General features: G+C 35.0%; 1 protein-coding gene across 11 annotated transcripts in view; it reads right to left on the reverse strand.

Moving 5' to 3' along the window:
- Positions 1 to 20286, reverse strand: part of LOC127862981 (choline transporter-like protein 1) — a 103561-nt gene that overhangs the window by 60073 nt on the left and 23202 nt on the right. The window contains exon 1 of one of the 11 annotated variants that reach the window (XM_052402271.1): positions 7069 to 7091. The exons of the other annotated variants lie outside the window; for them this stretch is intronic. The gene's annotated coding sequence lies outside the window, so the exon portion shown is untranslated. Of the gene's footprint in view, positions 1 to 7068; positions 7092 to 20286 lie in introns of those variants that run through there. 11 annotated transcript variants of the gene reach the window in all.

The following is a 20286-nucleotide window of genomic DNA, read 5'->3' on the forward strand; positions in this document are numbered from 1 at the left end:
GAGTCTTAAAGAGCAGATTAAAATGTCTGCCTATGAAATAATGATGATTTCATCTACATGAAAGATTTTTACTTCAAGATAAAAGATTTTAATAAATGGAGTCAGAGAGATCTAGAACAGATAATACTACTTCTGATGAAGTGGGTTGGATTGTTTTATGACACAATTAATAATTGCAGCAACAAACAAGAGCTGTCACCATAGGATGACTTATGCCCCCTTCTTCTTGGTAGAAGTTATGAGCTTTTTTCGAAATCTAAATGCAGATTTCGAAACCTAAACGCGGACCCTAAGTTCAAGGTCAAGGTCACAGGGGTCAAAATTTGTGTGCGTATGGAAAGGCCTTGTCCATATACACATGCATGCTATCACGCTATGAAATTGCTATCTGAAGCGACATAGAAGTTATGAGCATTTTTCAAAATCTAAAAGCAAAGTGTGACGGACAGACTGACGAACAGTCCAATCACTATATGCCCTCCTTCGGGGGCATAAAAACGTCTTAGAATATCAAAATAAATCAGAAAGCCACATAAACTAGAGAGCGGACACCATGCTAAATCCTTAAAATGCACTAAGTGACCCCGTGACCTAGTTTTTGACCCTGCATGACCCATATTCGAACTTGACCTAGATATTGTCTTGATACAACTTCTGACCAAGTTTGGTAAAGATCAGATAAAAACTACTTCAATTAGAGAGCGGACACCATGCTAAATCCTTGAAATGCACTAAGTGACCCAGTAACTTAGTTTTTGACCCGGCATGACCCATATTGGAACTTGACCTAGATATTGTCTTGATACAACTTCTGACCAAGTTTGGTAAAGTTCAGATGAACACTACTTTAATTAGAGAGCGGACACCATCCTAAATCCTTGAAATGCACTAAGTGACCCCGTGACCTAGTTTTTTTACCCGGCATGATCCACATTTGAACTTGACCTAGATATTGTCTAGATACAACTTCTGACCAATTTGGTAAAGATCGGATGAAAACTATTTGAATTAGAGAGTGGACATGAAAAGTGTGACAGACTGACAGTGCGAAAACTATATACCCTCTTTTCTTTGAAAGGGGGCATAAAAATTATTAGAAAAAAGATTGTGACCTTCAGGGAAATCATTTTCCCATGACTACAATTATTTTCTTGTAAACAGTTCGAGCTTGTCACATTAATGACAGCCCCCGGCTGGTCCTCTCAGATTCTCAGTTGTAAAAAAGGTAGGCTGGTAACTTTCCTGCTCCCAAGTAATAGCTAAAAACTGTGTATTGTTTGTACATACTGCTAATTTTTGTGATAGCAAAATCACACTCACCATAATAATTGTCTAACAAAACAGTTCAGACGGTCTAAATTATTGATTAAATATCCTACATGAAAAGGGAAGTTTAAATATATGAAACACTGACCATGAGGACACTTTTAAAGGTAAGACAGCTTGTTTACGAGAAAATAATTGTCATTTCTCCTTTTCGTGCGTAATGACATTCAATCCTTTTATGTTTAAGAAAATTGTGTGCCAATGTTAAACCATATCATAAAACTTCAATTATTACACACCTGCCTTTCCATTTGCCCTGAAGATGCTTAATATAATTTCATATATTCACACAATAATTATTAATTTGTTCTTCTTCTCCCATTCTTCAGCACTACACGAATTACGAATTAAGGCACAGAAAGGTCATACCCTAAACCATTATTATGGCCCCAACATTCAAACCAATCAATTCTCTTCACTGTTTCGTCCAGTAATGCGTGCTTGTAACCACCATTATCCCCAGCGCCACAATGACAGTATCCTGCAACCATAATCCCTACATTGAATACTGGCGACAGCCCTGGATGTTGCATGTCTCTTATATTTAATCAAAGTGTAGGCAAATCCTGTTACCCTTAGACCAGAATGTGCCCCATGAGAATACTAATGACATCATATATCTTTGCCCAATTTCTTCTTGGCACTGTAGCTGCTTTTTTTGTAATTTGCTAAGGGTTAATTCTTTTTCTGGCCATAATAGTATCTTTATGACATTGTTTGATGAATATCACTAGGATTAAGAAACCAACTTATCATTTTATTGTATTGAATAAATTTGCTAACAGAACAATTCTTAGAAGCAGGTGGTCATAATTTGTTTTGCATCTTTTTTTGCTTTTTATAAGACTTTTAAAATATCTAGAATTTGGAAATATCATTTTCACAACTTATAGACTAATGAGTGATCTCTTCAGAATTAAATTAAAATAAACCAAAAAGCCAGAGCTTTTGAGTCAGATATGTCGCATAATGCAAGATAAGTTACATGAAATATGGGTAAATATCGCAAAGAACAGACTTCTGCTCTAGACAGAAATTGAGAATGAAAATAAACAAAGGGCATACACTACAAAAGTACGTAAGGCTGAAAAAACAGTTCTTGTGCATTGTTATTTTCCTAAACTTTTGTGAAGTTTCATATTGATAACTTACCTAGACAATGTTAGGCTCCTAAAAACTATAGAAGTAAAAATATAAACAAAACTATGAGGTGAAGAATAATCTTCCTTCAATACTGCATTTCACCTCATTGAGATCTATCTGCGTATAACTTTTCAAGTTGTCATTTATACCGAACAAAACATAAAATGTGAAATTTAACAAGAAAATTCGTTGAATTGATATCCCCCGTTAAATAAATTTTGTTCATGGATGGGTGTAGAACTAAAAGAAAAGGTATAAGTGAAGGGTAATGTGCCTGACAATTGATAACAATTACATCGGGACATTTTGAGAATGATTACCCATTTAAGTATGGAAGAATCCTTATCAAATAAGGCATATTTAATCAAAATGAGTGATTTCAACCTTTTTGAGTGACTTTGACCATGACCCTAGCAACCTGAATCTTTAATAATATTTGACACTCAGCTAGATAATGGAGAACAATTGTGGACAGTTATTACAGAATCCCTTGATGCATAGTAAAGGAATGACAATATAATTAATAATTCATCAAATTTGTGACCTTTTACCTCAATGTGTGACCTTGACCTTAGCCCCTAGGATTATGAGTGTTGAATGTGAAGAACCCCCAGATGATTGAGAACAACTTTGGCAGGTTTCATGGGTCTGGCTTATGTGTTAATAGAGATAAAGCTCTTAGCTTATAATAAAAAGCATTTTTTCAAGATACAAAGGGCCATAACTCAGTTATTAACAGATGGTGTACACTTCCATTTGGTGTGCATCATCCTCTTATCCTTATGTATACTCATACCAAGTTTCAATGAAATCCGCCAAAGTACTTCCAAGATATGGCTCCAGACACAAAAGTGAGCCTTTTTTTTAGGATACAAAGGGCCATAACTCCATTATTAACAGATGGTGTACAATGCCATTGGGCGTGCATCATCCTCTTATCCTGTATATATACTCATACCGAGTTTCAATGAAATCTGTCAAAGCACTCAAGATATGGCTCTGGACACAAAAGTTCCGGACGGACAGACGCATGGAAAGACAGACAGAGGGACGGACAACGCCAAAACAATATCCCTCCGCCTATGGCGGGGGATAACAATGTTCAATTACTCATTAGTATAAGGTGCAGAGCAAGAGTTTTGTGCACTGAGCTTCCCTATAATCTTCATATTGAGGTTCAACTTGAAAGCTTTCATAGCCTAAGAGTAATGCTGCGGCAAAAAAAATGATGAAAGTATTTAATTAAATGTCATTTGTATTGATTTTTGTGTGATTTCAGAAGTTGAATTCTTGACATTACTGACAGAGAAAATTTGTACCATCTGAAATTAAAGATATTAAATTGAATAAAGACTGCTTGTGACAAATTGCTCCAGACAATAAGACAAAATGAAGAGGTCAACTTTTCTTGTTAAAAAGTTCAAAACCCATGTGTTTTTAATAAATGTCTAACATTATATTGATCTGGATTCTAAAGAAATTGAATGTCTTTCAATTACCAGTAGCAATAAAACATGTTTAATATAAAGAAACATTTTCTGGACCAGGTTAAACACATAACAACATAATGAACAAGCATTGTGAGGCCACAGTTCATATGTGTAGCTTGTACATGTATATGCCTGTTCAATATTAAGTAGCCATGTTTGCAGGGAACAAAAGGGTTGTTTAAAAAAAAAAAATTTTAAACCTTAATTTCCAAATGCAACCTGTTAAAATAGCATGTTCCAAATTACACTTTTAATCTTGTCATGCAAGAGGTCCATCACAACAAATCAATGATCCATTGGAAATGATCGAGTGTTTAGCATAAAAAAGTTTTTTATTTACATTTCTACGTAAGATACTCTAGTTTGCCACTTAATGCTCAAAATGTATGTAGCACAATAATCAATGGTAGGATATAGACCACTATATCTGTATTTTATCGCACATTGACCAACCTTCAGCAATTTAGATTCACATTATGACCATAACTCAGCCCAATGCTCTCCCAAATCTCTGTATTAAGCTATAAGCTCACTGTCATACAGGGCTCTCACCAATTTAGGAGTCATCAAAGTGGACAGATAGATTGGCAACATGAAGACAGTGCACAGCAACTTGCCAAGAAATCACTGGCTTGAAATTATCTGTCAAAGATATCAGCTTGAGATAGCAAATATCTTTAATATGAGCAATCATTTGAAATTGATTTGTTTCTTCTGTTTGCATGGTAAAAATGTTGCTGTTTTTGTTTCAGCTAGGAGTCTTAATATTTTGTGGATTTGCACTACTATAGCAGTAAAATAGTTAGCAAGAAATTTAATTATTTCCTGAAAATATCTGCTTATTTAATTGACAGCACCTAGAGGATTGTGATCAGCTGGAAAAACTTTCCAATTTGCTGAAGTCTTGTCTGTAAGGCTATTATACAACGTAGACTTAACAGAAAATTGGATTATATTATGTCTTTAATAACAATTAACAGGTTACAAGTACTTAACAAGCTGAGCTGACAATAAATTTGTCTCATATATTTTTCAATTTCCTTGCTCTCTGAAAACATTTTACATTCATTATAGAACTGGAATAGGCTCTAACATGGTTGGTTGTTTTTGAACTTCCCTCTACCAGGGCACCAACTCAAATGCCTCAAGATTTGGCTGTTAAAGAAGTATGAGACTATTGCATTGTCAATATTTCAGTTTTCTAACGTTTATACAAATCTCTCATGTAACTTTTATTCTTCAGCCAACACTAAACGGTATGCTGAATAACAAAAATTGCAATTTGCTCAAAACCTTTTAAATAGTTTTCAAAAATGTTTGCAGCAAAACTGAACAATAAATGTGTGTTGTTTCTCTTTGTAAAATTGATGATAAATAATAATCTGCTACCTTTTAAAATGAATATAATCTGTTAATAATATGAAATATATGTAAACGGACGACTTAAATCCCAGTGATCGGGGGCTAAACGTCAAAGTCGATTGAATCATAGTGAGTAATCAGACTATAAAAGCATGCCTTTTACCTTTAATATTTCAAATTATTAAATGCAGCATGACTGTCAAATACATTCTCTATTGAACGCTCCTAGCTTCATAAAACAATGACTAAGTCTATTCCGAAAGTATCCTTCATGAAAACATTACTTAAACAAGAAACCGTCGGAGACGGGTGATGCTCCCCAAAGTTGTTTTTTTGTCACAATATTGCACTATATATTCAGATAAAAGGAAACGTCTTGAGGGGCATAACTTTGGACAAAAAATACGATGGATGATTTAGCAACTTAAAAATTTCAAAGGGCCATAACTCTCTAAATATATCATCTAACCAGAACCCACAAATAACATGCGCATCTCCTCAAGGTAGTTAAGCTTCCCATAAAGCTTCATTGACTTCCAGTCAGTAGTTGGGGAGAAATAGCCCGGACAAGAATTGCACTATATGTACAGTTTATGGAAAATTTCAAAGGGCCATAACTCTGTGAAAAATCATTCGACCATAACCGACTAATAATATGCACATCTCCTGTTGGTAGTGAAGCTTCCCATAAAGTTTCATTGAATTCCCGTAATAAGTTGCTGAGAAATAGCTCGGACAAGAATTGCACTATATGTACAATGGAAAATTTTAAAGGGACATAACTCTGTGAAAAATCATTAGACGAGAACCGGCTGATAATATGCACATCTCCTCTTGGTAGTGAAGCTTCCCATAAAGTTTCATTGAATTCCGGTCATTAATAATTGATTCTGAATCTATTGCAGATCTATAAAATGAAGTACATGAGGCATACAGTCAGCTAATTATCACTACCTAACATTTTTTAGATGTGGCATACTGAAAAACTAAATGAAAAGCTACCTTTCAATATTCCAAGATTGCAATCCGTTAGTTTGACCTCTACACAATAATTGCACCACACCTCAATACATCAGAAGAAGTTTTTCAAGAAACAGTTGTCAAGGAACGTGCATCGGAACAATTAAGTTCTCCAGTAGCACTACCATGGAAACAAACAATTAAATTCCATTGGAACATTGTTTTAGTAATTACCAGTAATTTCGTCACCTTTTAAAAGTCCCCTAACTTCCTGGATACAGAAGAGGCCCTAGCAACAGGAGCTATTAAACCATGGGTAGCAATAAAAATGTCCTTCCATTGAATTCCCAGCACTGTCTGGTTCTGAGGCACAGATTAATGTTCTAAAAGCAATTGTATTGTGCAACTATTATACTCTGGGGTATAATTTACATAGAATATAGTTATATTGATCGTTAAGTACATCACTTGACAAACTAGACATCTTAATTGTTAAACAAAATGCATAATACTAATAAATCAAGTCCTATATTGAATAACTGTACATGTTCTAAATGTAATTGAACTATGAATTAATGTTTATCATTGCAGTTTTTCTTTCAATTGCAGAATAAACCTCGCATTTAGTGTTCACACATTACAGAAAGAAACATTTGCAATACTTTCATCATGTAATACAAACAATAAGGGCTATCATAAACGACATATGTCACAAATTAGTCATTAGGATTCCTTGGCTGAGACTTCAGTAAGCTTTTTTTCTTTGTCCAATCAATTATTTACCTACCATACTCAAACATTACCGCATTATTTCCCGGCTACCATCAAACTAATGCCATTCTGTTCATGCTATTAAATCACTTATACATCTCAAGGATTATAGTATAAGTGTGCACCCAAAGCTATAAAACATACTTGGTAGTGGTATAACGACTAAATGAGAATTGCATACTGCCATATAATATGCATACATTTCATGGATTGGCTGTTATCTTCACAACTTCCTCCAAAGATAATATTATGTTATAAAATATAAACTATACTGTGCAAAAGAAGATGTGAACATTTAACTGTAGCAGTTGGTTTAGATTGTTAGTTGAGATACCTAAGATTGCATGTAATAGTCAGCAAATTATCAGATAGCATGTAATTGTCAGCATATTATCGGATAGCATGTAATTGTCAGCAAATTATCAGATAGCATGTAATTGTCAGCAAATTATCGGATAGCATGTAATTGTCAGCAACTTATCAGATAGCATGTAATTGTCAGCAAATTATCAGATAGCATGTAATTGTCAGCAAATTATCAGATAGCATGTAATTGTTAGCAAATTATTGGAAAGCATGTAATTGTCAGCAAATTATTGGATAGCATGTAATTGTCAGCAAATTATCAGATAGCATGTAATTGTCAGCAAATTATCGATTAGCATGTAATTGTCAGCAACTTATCAGATAGCATGTAATTGTCAGCAAATTATCAGATAGCATGTAATTGTCAGCAAATTATTGGAAAGCATGTAATTGTCAGCAAATTATCAGATAGCATGTAATTGTCAGCAATTTATCGGATAGCATGTAATTGTCAGAAAATTATTGGAAAGCATGTAATTGTCAGCAAATTATCGGATAGCATGTAATTGTCAGCAAATTATCGGATAGCATGTAATTGTCAGCAACTTATCAGATAGCATGTAATTGTCAGCAAATTATCAGATAGCATGTAATTGTCAGCAAATTATTGGATAGCATGTAATTGTCAGCAAATTATCAGATAGCATGTTATTGTCAGCAAATTATCAGATAGCATGTAATTGTCAGAAAACTATCAGCAAATTGGTGCTCTTAAAAAATCTCAGACCAATCCTAATTACAGATTTAAATTGAGTGGACTTTAACAATAGAATAGTAAATCTATTATAGTCAGTAGAACTTAGCAATATAATTCCAAATTCACTACAATTTAATTGAATAATTAAAAATCAAACTATTATTATGTTAATTTGAACATTGGGTGAACTAGAAATATATATATATACATACAAATTATATATAGGGGATTATCACATGACAAACAAGATGGCGATGTGCATGCCATTAGACAGGTATTTTTTAGCCTTTTTATACCCTTTATTACTATTATTAATTGTTAAAATGCCGCTCACTTTCCAGCCATATCGGCAAGAAAGTGATTAGCATTTATATTGTATTAATGTTCGCTCTGTATCTCGACTTTTCTCCCTGCAAAATTTCTTAGTGAGTCACAAAATAACAGCTCTTTAAATTATGTGTCCAAATAAATGTTTGGACAATATTATGCATGAATTGAACAATTTTCCCAATTAGACCGGTACCGGTACTAGTCCCAATGTGTTGAGGAAAACACTGGCTTGTCACAGCAGCAATGTTGTCCTCCGAGTCTCAGTTTGTAACAAATAGGGCTTAATTTGCAACATTTTTGCTCTCAAGTAATAGCTAAACATTGTGTCTTGCATTTACAAACTGCTATATCGGTGATCAAAAAATCACTTTCACCATAGTAATTGTCCAACATAAGCATACATAATGTACTTTATTGATGTTATCTTAAACATCCTACATTAAATGGTAAGTTTTACTTATAATAAAACCTGACCTGTAATACATTTTTAATGGTTAGACAGCTTAGTAAGTGAAAAAAAATTGTCATTTCTCCTCTTAATGCAACATGACATTTACATGTAAACCTTTTATGTTTCAGAAAATCGTGTGCAAATTATATTCCATATCATGCAGCTTCAATTAATATACGGTACAGCTGCCCTTCTATTTGCCCTGACGAAGCATAATAATTTTATATATTCACACAATAATTATTACTCTGTTCTTGTTCACCAATACTTCAGCACTACAAGAATTACGAATCAAGGCAATGAAAGGCCTTAGGCTTAACAACAATTATCGCCCCAACATTCAAACTAATCAATTCTCTTCACTGATTCTGTCAGTAATGAGCACTTGTTACCATGTTTATCCTAAGCATCACAATGACCATATCCTGGGTATCCTGCAACCATAATCCCTACATTGAATACTGGCAACAGCCCTGGACGTTTCATGTCTCTTATATTTAATCAAAGTGTAGGCAAATCCTGTTACCCTTACACCAGAATGTGCTCCTTGAGAATACTAATGACATCATATATCTTTTTCCATTTTCTTCTTGGCACCAAAGCTGTATTTCTAATAATTTTGCAAGAGGTACTTTTTTGTTGGTAAATTTCTTTATGGCATTGTTTGATGAATATTGACTGGATGAATGGACAAACTTATGATTGGTCGAGAATACATTTTCTTTAAGAATAATTCTTTACAGTATTAAGGTAATGTCAACACATGCAAAATGAAATCTCCGACCACAGTAAGTGCATTCAATAAAGTTGTCATACTTCTTCTCACACGCAAAACGTTTGCCGGCCTCAACTTCAATTGTATTTCTGACATCGCTGTTTGATAACAAATCACTGATTTCCAGAAGAATTGCCTCCTCGTTCTACTGCCGAGGTGACCAATTGGTTGGATGGTGAAACAGATGGAACTTCTGACTGGTTGGTTACCATTACAGTTAGGGCGACGGACTTGTTGGGTTGGCCGTCGGACATTCCGATCAGTTGATTGGGTAGCGTGTCAGTCGGGGACTGTCGGGTTGTAAGACAGAGAGTTACCAATGGCCTGGCTAACATGATAATTCGGGTGTCTGTCAAATTCGGCAAAACAACGCTGAATTTTCTCTATTGTGATGACGGCCCGTTCCTTTCCTAATTGGATAGTTGTGCGGCCGGACAAATACGGATTACGCTTTAAAAACCCACGCAACCATTGCCGTCCCGGTTTGTTTACGAGAAAAGGGGTTTCTCTGCCAGCGTCATTGAGAATCTTCTGGACCACCGTACACAGGCCATGTCTTGTTCGACCGTAGCCAACCCTACTCATATGGACCACCCAGTTGGCAATTCGTTGCTCTTCGTCAGCATTGAGGACGGTCTTCGCATCGATATGGTCAGTTGCGTACTTCCCACAGACACGATCATGGAGTGTTGTTTTGGGTATATTATACGTTTTGGAAGCCTGGCCAACCATCATTGTACCCGATTTTATTATTTCGACTGCGCGACCAACCACTTCTGGGTCGTACTTTTGACGTTTTGCTTGTAATTGACGAATCATATATAAAATAAAACGAATTCAAGTGTCAAGACATTAGCCTTTTATTTTAAGTTTTGGTAATTTATAAAACAATATTTTTGTAAGTCTGCTTTCTAATTCTTGCAGTAAACTTCAATCATAAACACTTTAAAAAAATTCGTTCAGAATAATGAACATCGTTCAATATATCGGTTGTAATTCCGAACACTTGATTTTTGCCTTTTTTGTTTGTGAAAGCTATAATAAGAACATACCCACTAGTTAGGAAATGCCTAACTAACAATAGAATAGCAAAACCTGATCGGGGAAATACTTAAATGACGTCATGTAACCTTAGGAATTAGTGATGGTGAAATTGAGATTTGCGTTATTCCACTCACTTGACTGGAAGGTGAAACGACTTTCCGAGATTCTTCAAAATTCAAACATCGTTACCGCTCAAACATGGAGGAAACGGAAAGAGTTAAGTTATGATGTAATAAATATGATGTCATATGTCAGAGTTCATGCTTGAATTATATTGTTTTTAAATGTTTAAATTTTCGTTCGGAATTAGACGCTGTTCGGAATTATGAGCACCCGCTCTATTTTAAAAATGAAATTTCTTTTATTTTTAATTCGGGTTTTAAAACTCAGTTTATGTTTTAATTATATGCTTTGAACATTTCTTTCCTTCTATAACACTTTCTTTCCTTCTATAACACTTTCTTTCCTTCTATAACACTTTCTTTCCTTCTATAACACTTTCTTTCCTTCTATAACACTTTCTTTGAATAAGATGCAACTTAGTCATTTAATGAACAAACTTTTTAGTTTTAAATAAGAGTAAAACAAAACACCAGATCCCTGTGAATCAGACTGTGATGATGTAGCTTTACGCCAGAAATCTTACATAAAATATGGACGATGACATCACACAGCACACATTCCATTCTATGAAGTCTTAGAATTATGCCCCAGACAAAAACTAAGTATGAAAATAAAGAAATGGCATTAACAACAAAAGTACATAAGGCCATGTAACAGTTCTTGTGCAGTTTCAAGTTTATAGCTTTCCTAGACTAAGTTATGCTCCTGAAAAAAAGTATAAACATTAACAAAGGGCAATAACTCCATAACTATAAGGTGCAGAGTAACGGTCTTTCAGTACTGCATCTTACCTGAATGAGATCTATCTACCTATAGCATTTCAAGTTGTCATATGCACTGAACAAAACATAAAGTGATCAAGTTAACGTTGAGAATTACTCAGCACTATGAGGTGCAGAGAAACAGTTCTTGAGCACTGCTCTTTCTTGTAAAGAGATACAAAAAAAGTCATGTATATCTACATAAATATTATGAAGTTTCAACTTTAGAGTTTTTATAGTATAAGAGTAATGATCCAACAAAAAATTAACATGAAACTTTTTCATTCAATTTTATTTTATTTAATTTTTTATGTGCTATCAGAAGATGAATCCCTGACATTACTGACAGAGGAAATTTGCAAACACAAACTTCAGATAATACATTAAATAAAGACTGCTTGTGATAAATTTCTGTACACAATAAGACAAAATGAAGAAGACAACTTTTCATGTTAAAAAGTCCAAAATCAATGTGTTTTTAACAAAATGTTAAAAAGTCCAAAATCAATGTGTTTTTAACAAATGTTTAACATTTGATTGACCCGGATTTTAAAGAAATAGAATGTCTTCCAATTACTGGTAGCACTGAAACGTGCAACATTTAAGAAACATTTCCACTACAACAGAATAAACAAGTAGCAGCACCATCATTGCGGGCGCACAGGTCAAAAGTTTACATAGCATGTATACCAGTATACCACAACTAATCCATAATCAATTTGAAAATTGACAAATCCTGGGTAAAGCATGAAAATGATGCATCTCCTTCTGTTATTTCTTAGATAAGATACAATAGTGTGACACTCAACCCTCAAATTTATGAAGCCCAATTACAAATAATAGGACATAGACCACCATATCTGTATTGAATGACGCATTGATAGGCCAAGCTTCAGCATTGTAAATACACATTATGACCATAACTGAGCAAAACGCTCTCCCAAATCTCTGTATTAAGCTATAAGCTTACTGTCATACAGGGCTCTCACCAATTCAGGAGTCATTAGTCTTGACAAATTGATCGGCAACATGGAGACAATGCACAGCAACTTGCCAAGAAACCACTGACTTGAAATTATCTGTCAAAAATATCAGCTAGAGATAGCAAATACATTTCTCTCATATGAACGCTAATATGGAATTGTTTTGTTTCTTTTGTTTGATTGTTTGCTGGGTAATTGTTGGTTTTTTATTTCAGCCAAGATTGAGTCTTACTATTTTAAGGGTGTGCACTAGATTGTGCAGTAGACCATTAAGTAAGAAAGTTAATTGTTTCCTGAAACTTTCTGCAAATTGAATTGGTAGGACCTAAATTGTGATCAGGTGGAAAACTTTCCTATTTGTCCAAGTCCTGTCAGTAATGCCCTAATACACAAAACAATGAACAGAAAATTGGATACTATTAAGTCGTTATGAGACTCTTCAATAACAATTAACACTGTACAAGTACTTAACAAACTAAACAAATGGAATCTTTCTCGTGTGTTTTTCAATTTCCTTGCTCTCTTTAAACATGTTACATTCATAATTGAGTTGGAAATGGCTCCAACAGGATGATTAAGACTGAATTCCTCACCTCAAGGACCAGGGTGAAGGGTCATGTGACTTTGTGGAGTTCACAATTGAACATTAATGGATGTAAACACACCGAAAAGTTTTGTTTTTCATCAAATAAATCTTTACAACAATTTTTCTTAAGACTTTCAACTTGTGCATAACAGACATTTTTTATGCTGCTTATGGCAATGTGAAATACGTCAAAATTACTTTATTTAATAAGCCTGTATTCATGATCAAAAATTCAATTTGTACATATTCATGTAGACAGTTATTTTCTCAACCAACATTTTGATACCAATTTAAAACTTAATCAATAATTTATTCTTAAATATTAAGATATAGGCACAAACTGCAAGCAAAACTGTCTTCTATGCACTATAAATGTTTGCAAATGTATTTCAATAACTTGAGATATTAGCAAAAATAAAGTTCTTATTGGTGTGTTTCCATTCTGTCCAACCCCTGAAAACCCTGTTGATCCTGAACCATGGGACAGATCACACTCAAAAGCCTCAAGATGTTGCTGCTATAAAGAACCATAAAACATGCAGTTTACTAAAAGCCATCAAAACAGTTTTCAAAGTCCCTTGACAACCTGAACCTGAACAATGAAATGCATGTTTAATATTTGGTTTAAAATAATGATAAATAGTTATCTGGTATCTTTAAAAATGAACAAAATCTCTATCTAATAAAAAACATTAAAAAATATTATATGCCATATGACTGTCGAATACATTCCCTATTTAACGGTCCTATTTTATAATAAATCAATAATAACCAAATCTCCTTCATGAAAGTTAAAAATTACTTATCAGATGCAGCTAAAAGGGCATAAAATAGCTAATTACTTATACCTAACACTTTTTAGATAACTTTTATATTGCGTTACAATGAGACTTGTGTTAAGTGTTAGAAAGATTACCATATCAACAAAAACATTACAAACATCTCTAACAGTACTGAAAACTAAATGAAAAGCAACTGTTCAGCATTCTGATTTTGATCCATTAGTATTATGACCTTTACACAATAATATTGCACCACACCCCACTACAGCAGCAAAGCTTTTAGAAATATGTTTGTCAAGGATGTGATTTGGTGCAATTAAGGTCTCCAGTAGCACTATGTTGCTCTAACATTGAAACAAGAGTAGAGCGGGTGTTCATAATTCCGAACATCTAAGCAAAGAAATCTACAGTTCGAAAACGCAACCCCACTTCCGCACATCGATGCTATTTTTAGAAACAACAACGCATACGGGACCTTTTAAAAACATCGATTGCGTGTATGGGTCATCGTTCACTTTTATTTTGGGGTTAAAGGAAAGGCAGTAATGTATGCTAAATCTGAACACTGGTTTCAATTCCCAACATTGGTGGTTTTAATTCCGAACACTCAAAGTGCATTCCAAAAATGTAAAATATTCAAAGAAAAGAAACAGTCAGACTAATTTATTCCACGAACAATAAAAAAAAAGAACATATTTCCAACAATTGGAACAGTTATGCACTTTCGAATTTCAATAATATTTGCATTCGAAAGAAAGTTCATCACAAATCAACTGATTTTCTATGTCAACACATGCAAAATGAAATCTCCGACCACAGTAAGTGCATTCAATAAAGTTGTCATACTTCTTCTCACACGCAAAACGTTTGCCGGCCTCAACTTCAATTGTATTTCTGACATCGCTGTTTGATAACAAATCACTGATTTCCAGAAGAATTGCCTCCTCGTTCTACTGTCGAGGTGACCAATTGGTTGGATGGTGAAACAGATGGAACTTCTGACTGGTTGGTTACCATCACAGTTAGGGCGACAGACTTGTTGGGTTGGCTGTCGGACATTCCGATCAGTTGATTGGGTGGCGTGTCAGTCGGGGACTGTTGGGTTGTAAGACAGACAGAGTTACCGATGGCCTGGCTAACATGATAATTCGGGTGTCTGTCAAATTCGGCAAACCAACGCTGAATTTTCTCTATTGTGATGACGGCCCGTTCCTTTCCTAATTGGATAGTTGTGCGGCCGGACAAATACGGATTACGCTTTAAAAACCCACGCAACCATTGCCGTCCCGGTTTGTTTACGAGAAAAGGGGTTTCTCTGCCAGCGTCATTGAGAATCTTCTGGACCACCGTACACAGGCCATGTCTTGTTCGACCGTAGCCAACCCTACTCATATGGACCACCCAGTTGGCAATTCGTTGCTCTTCGTCAGCATTGAGGACGGTCTTCGCATCGATATGGTCAGTTGCGTACTTCCCACAGACACGATCATGGAGTGTTGTTTTGGGTATATTATACATTTTGGAAGCCTGGCCAAGCGTCATTGTACCCGATTTTATTATTTCGACTGCGCGACCAACCACTTCTGGGTCGTACTTTTGACGTTTTGCTTGTAATTGACGAATCATATATAAAATAAAACGAATTCAAGTGTCAAGACATTAGCCTTTTATTTTAAGTTTTGGTAATTTATAAAACAATATTTTTGTAAGTCTGCTTTCTAATTCTTGCAGTAAACTTCAATCATAAACACTTTAAAAAAATTCGTTCGGAATAATGAACATCGTTCAATATATCGGTTGTAATTCCGAACACTTGATTTTTGCCTTTTTTGTTTGTGAAAGCTATAATAAGAACATACCCACTAGTTAGGAAATGCCTAACTTACAATAGAATAGCAAAACCTGATCGGGAAAATACTTAAATGACGTCATGTAACCTTAGGAATTAGTGATGGTGAAATTGAGATTTGCGTTATTCCACTCACTTGACTGGTAGGTGAAACGACTTTCCGAGATTCTTCAAAATTTAAACATCGTTACCGCTCAAACATGAAGGAAACGGAAAGAGTTAAGTTATGATGTAATAAATATGATGTCATATGTCAGAATTCATGCTTGAATTATATTGTTTTTAAATGTTTAAATTTTCGTTCGGAATTAGACGCTGTTCGAAATTATGAGCACCCGCTCTATTTTAAAAATGAAATTTCTTTTATTTTTAATTCGGGTTTTAAAACTCAGTTTATGTTTTGGTCAACTTAAAGAAATGGCAGGCTTATATAGCACTGAAACTTTTGCTCTGTTTTAAATGCATGCACATTTCATTAATTGATATTGACACCATGCACATTATATCAGTTTATTGTGTGTCTTATTGAATAAAAATCAACAATTAACATTAAAAAAAAGTAAGTATGTATGAAATCAAACTTTAGCTTAGATGCGTAATTGCTAAAGTGTGGGCAAGCACTGATATGTCTGCAAGACAAGATGTCTTTTCTGCTGGAATTATCTGTTGGCAGATATATATCCATTATTATTCTTTACCCTGTTTACAGCCCAATAAAAATATTTTTCAAAGTCTGCACATAGACTGCAATCAATGGAAGCTGCTTCTGTGAAGCACAAATAGTTACCCCTTAATTATTTATGGTAATACTTGTCATTAATAGCTAGATTCCATCTTGGCTGCTTTACATGCCAGAAAACTACACCGAATTAATTGAAACCAGCAAACTTTATTAATGAAATACAAAATGCTAAGGCAGGTTTGAGAAATAAATATTATCTATCTATAAAGACAGGAATTTAATAAAATTGGGATTTGTTTTGATCTCTATCAGATACATCATTCCAAGTTGATGCAATACTTAACCCATTTATGCATATTGGACTCTCCCATCCTTCTAAATTGGATCAATTTATTTCCAAAATTAGGGATATCTAGTATATTTATTTCTATATTTAGAATATTTTTTACAGAAATTCCTTTAAGCAAACAGCGCAGACCCTGATGAGACGCAGCATCATGTGGTGTCTCATCTGGGTCTACGCTGTTTGCCATGGCCCTTTTTCTAGACGCTAGGCATAAATGGGTTAAGTATTCCAATTGCCAAAGCTGTGTTTTTCTTCATTTCTCAGTAAGTCTCAAGGCGCAGATTTAAATGTCTGACTATGAAATAATGATTTCATCTACATGAAAGTTTGTTTACTTCAAGATAGAGGATTTTAATATATGGCGTCAGAACAATCTAGAACAAATCGTCATAAGTTACAAAATATAAGAAGTTACTATACTATGACAAGTTTTAATCATTTTATAATTGCGAGTATAATTTTCTCATGAGAAAAATTGTGACCTTAAGGGAAATAATTTGTTCAACATGTTTTTTTGTAATAGTCGAGCACTACTACTTGTAATAGTCGAGTTACTGCCCCCTCTCCCCTCAGAGTCTCTGTAAAAAAAAACAACCTTGTGACATTCATGGTTCTTGAGTACTATAGCTAAGAATGATGTCTTGATTGAACAAACTGCTAATTACAGTGATTGCACAATCAAAATCACTGTTATAGTTGTCAAACATTAGCACATAAAATATAATATATTTTGATTATATTTAACATCCTAGATGGAATGGGAAGTTTCAATTATATGACACACTAACCTGTATGACAGTATTGATGTAAACACAGCTTATTGTCCCCTACCGGTGAAACCTGTAGGGAACTTATGGTTTGCGCTCTGTGCGTCAGTCTGTCTGTCAGTCTGTCACACTTTTCTGGATCCTGCGATAACTTTAAAAGTTCTTAATATTTTTTCATGAAACTTTAATCATGGACAGATGGCAATATGTGGATTATGCACGTCAATTGATTTTGTTCCTACGTCAAGAATTCTGGTTGATGCAACAAATATATAAAAAAATAATTACTGAAAATAGTGGAATTTCACCGGTAGGGGACCCTATTGCTTGGCAATCTCTTGTTAACTCTAGAATATTCGATATTAGTACTCTTTATGCAACAGGTCCTTCAATCCTTTCATGTTCAAGAAAATTGTAAGTAAATGATATACAATGCCATGCAACTTTAATTAATATGAACTGCCACTTAGACAGCATAATACTTTCATATACTGGCACAATTATTGTGACTCTGTTCTTTTTCACCCACACTTCAGCACTACGCGAATTACGAATTAAGGCAAAGAAAGGACGCCTTAGGCTAAACCACAATTATCGCCCCAACATTCAAACCAATCAATTCTCTTCACTGTTTCTCTCCGTAATGAGTGCTTGTTACCACCATTATCCACAGCGTCACAATGACGGTATATTGCAACCATAATCCCTACATTGAATACTGGCGACAGCCCTGGACGTTGCATGTCTCTTACATTTAATCAAAGAGTAGGCAAATCCTGTTACCCTTAGACCAGAATGTCCCCCAGGAGAATACTAATGACATCATATATCTTTTCCCATTTTCTTCTTGGCACCAAAGCTGTAGTTCACATAATTGAAGGGTACTTCTTTTCTGAGTTGTAACCAGTTTCTATGGCATTGTTGAAGAATACAGCTTGGATAAAGGGACAAACTTATTATTTCTAGGTTGAAAAATTGCTTGCAAGATAATTCTTTAAAGTGTTAAGGCAAGAATGGTATGCTTTGCATCTTCAGAAAACAAAGCTTCTTAACTGCACAAGTAAATGTGGCCAAATAACAGTTCTTGTGAAGCTGCAATTGTCCTCCAAAAAATTTTTTTTTCTCAAATAAAGTTTCAAGTTTATAACTTTCCTAGTCTATTTTATGCTCCTGAAAAATTTAAGTATAAAAGTTTAAAAAAATGCAATACATGAAACTCCATGAGGTACAATTATTTATGGCCTGTCAGTACTGAATTTCACTTAATGAAATCATTCCGCCTATGAAGTTTGAATAGTGGGGGTAGTCACATGATAGTCAAGATGGCGTCATCCATGCAGACTTGTATACCCTTTATTGCTTTTGATTAATTATCCCCACGTTTTTCTGAGAAAAAGTGGGGATATAGTGGTTATCTCCGTCTTCCGTCCGTCCTGGCCACTATCTCCTCCTACACTATAAGCACTAGAACCTTGAAACTTACACACATGGTAGCTATGAGCATATGTGCGACCCTGCACTATTTGGAATTTTGATCTGACCCCTGGCTCAAAAGTTATGGGGGTTGGGGTGGGACCGGGTCAGAGATTTTTACTCATTTTTTTAGGTTATTTTACTATAATTTCTTCATTTCTACACCGATTGTTTTCAAATTGATACTGAACCTCTCTTATGACAATACGGTCAATCTCAACTATGCATGGCCCCATTACCAACCCTGGGGCGCCCCGCCCACATAGGCCAAGCCCACCCAAAATTGCCTTTTACTATAATTTCTTTATTTCTACACCGATTCACTTCAAATTGATACTGAACCTCTCTTATGACAATACGGTCAATCTCAACTATGCATGGCCCCATTACCAACCCTGGGGCGCCCCGCCCACATAGGCCAAGCCCACCCAAAATTGCCTTTTACTATAATTTCTTCATTTCTACACCGATTCACTTCAAATTGATACTGAACCTCTCTTATGACAATACGGTCAATCTCAGCTATGCATGGCCCCATTACCAACCCTGGGGCGCCCCGCCAACATAGGCCACACCCACCCAAAGCCTTTTACTATAATTTCTTCATTTCTACACCGATTCACTTCAAATTGATACTGAACATCTCTTTTGACAATACGGTCAATCTCAACTATGTATGGCCCCATTACCAACCCTGGGGCGCCCCACCCACATAGGCCACTCCCACCCAAAATTGCCTTTTACTATAATTTCTTCATGTCTACACCGATTCACTTCTAATTGATACTGAACACTGAACTTCTCTTATGACAATACAGTTAATCTCAACTATGCATGGCCCTATTACCAACCCTGGGGCGCCCCTGGGTCAAACATGCGGCGTGGGGATACGCGTTGGCCTCTGCTGCGCCATTTCTAGTTTTTTAATGACTCACTTTCAAGCCATATCAGAGAGAAAGTAATTCATTTATTATTTAAATTCACACTTTATATCTCGACTAGCTTTACTCGATGCAAATTTTCTTAGTGGGCCTGTAATTAGGTCATCCCGCTTAAAAAATTTGCAACTAGTAAAATCGAGATCAGAGGGAATATTAATACAAAATTAAGTTACTTTTTTGCTTATATGGCTGAAAAAGAAGCGGCATTTAAATAATCAATACAAGTAATAATGGGTATTTAAACAACAAAAAATACCTGTCACAGCATGGACGTCGCC

The sequence above is a fragment of the Dreissena polymorpha genome, chromosome 16 (genome assembly GCF_020536995.1).
Source record: "Dreissena polymorpha isolate Duluth1 chromosome 16, UMN_Dpol_1.0, whole genome shotgun sequence".
Lineage (NCBI taxonomy): Eukaryota > Metazoa > Mollusca > Bivalvia > Myida > Dreissenidae > Dreissena > Dreissena polymorpha.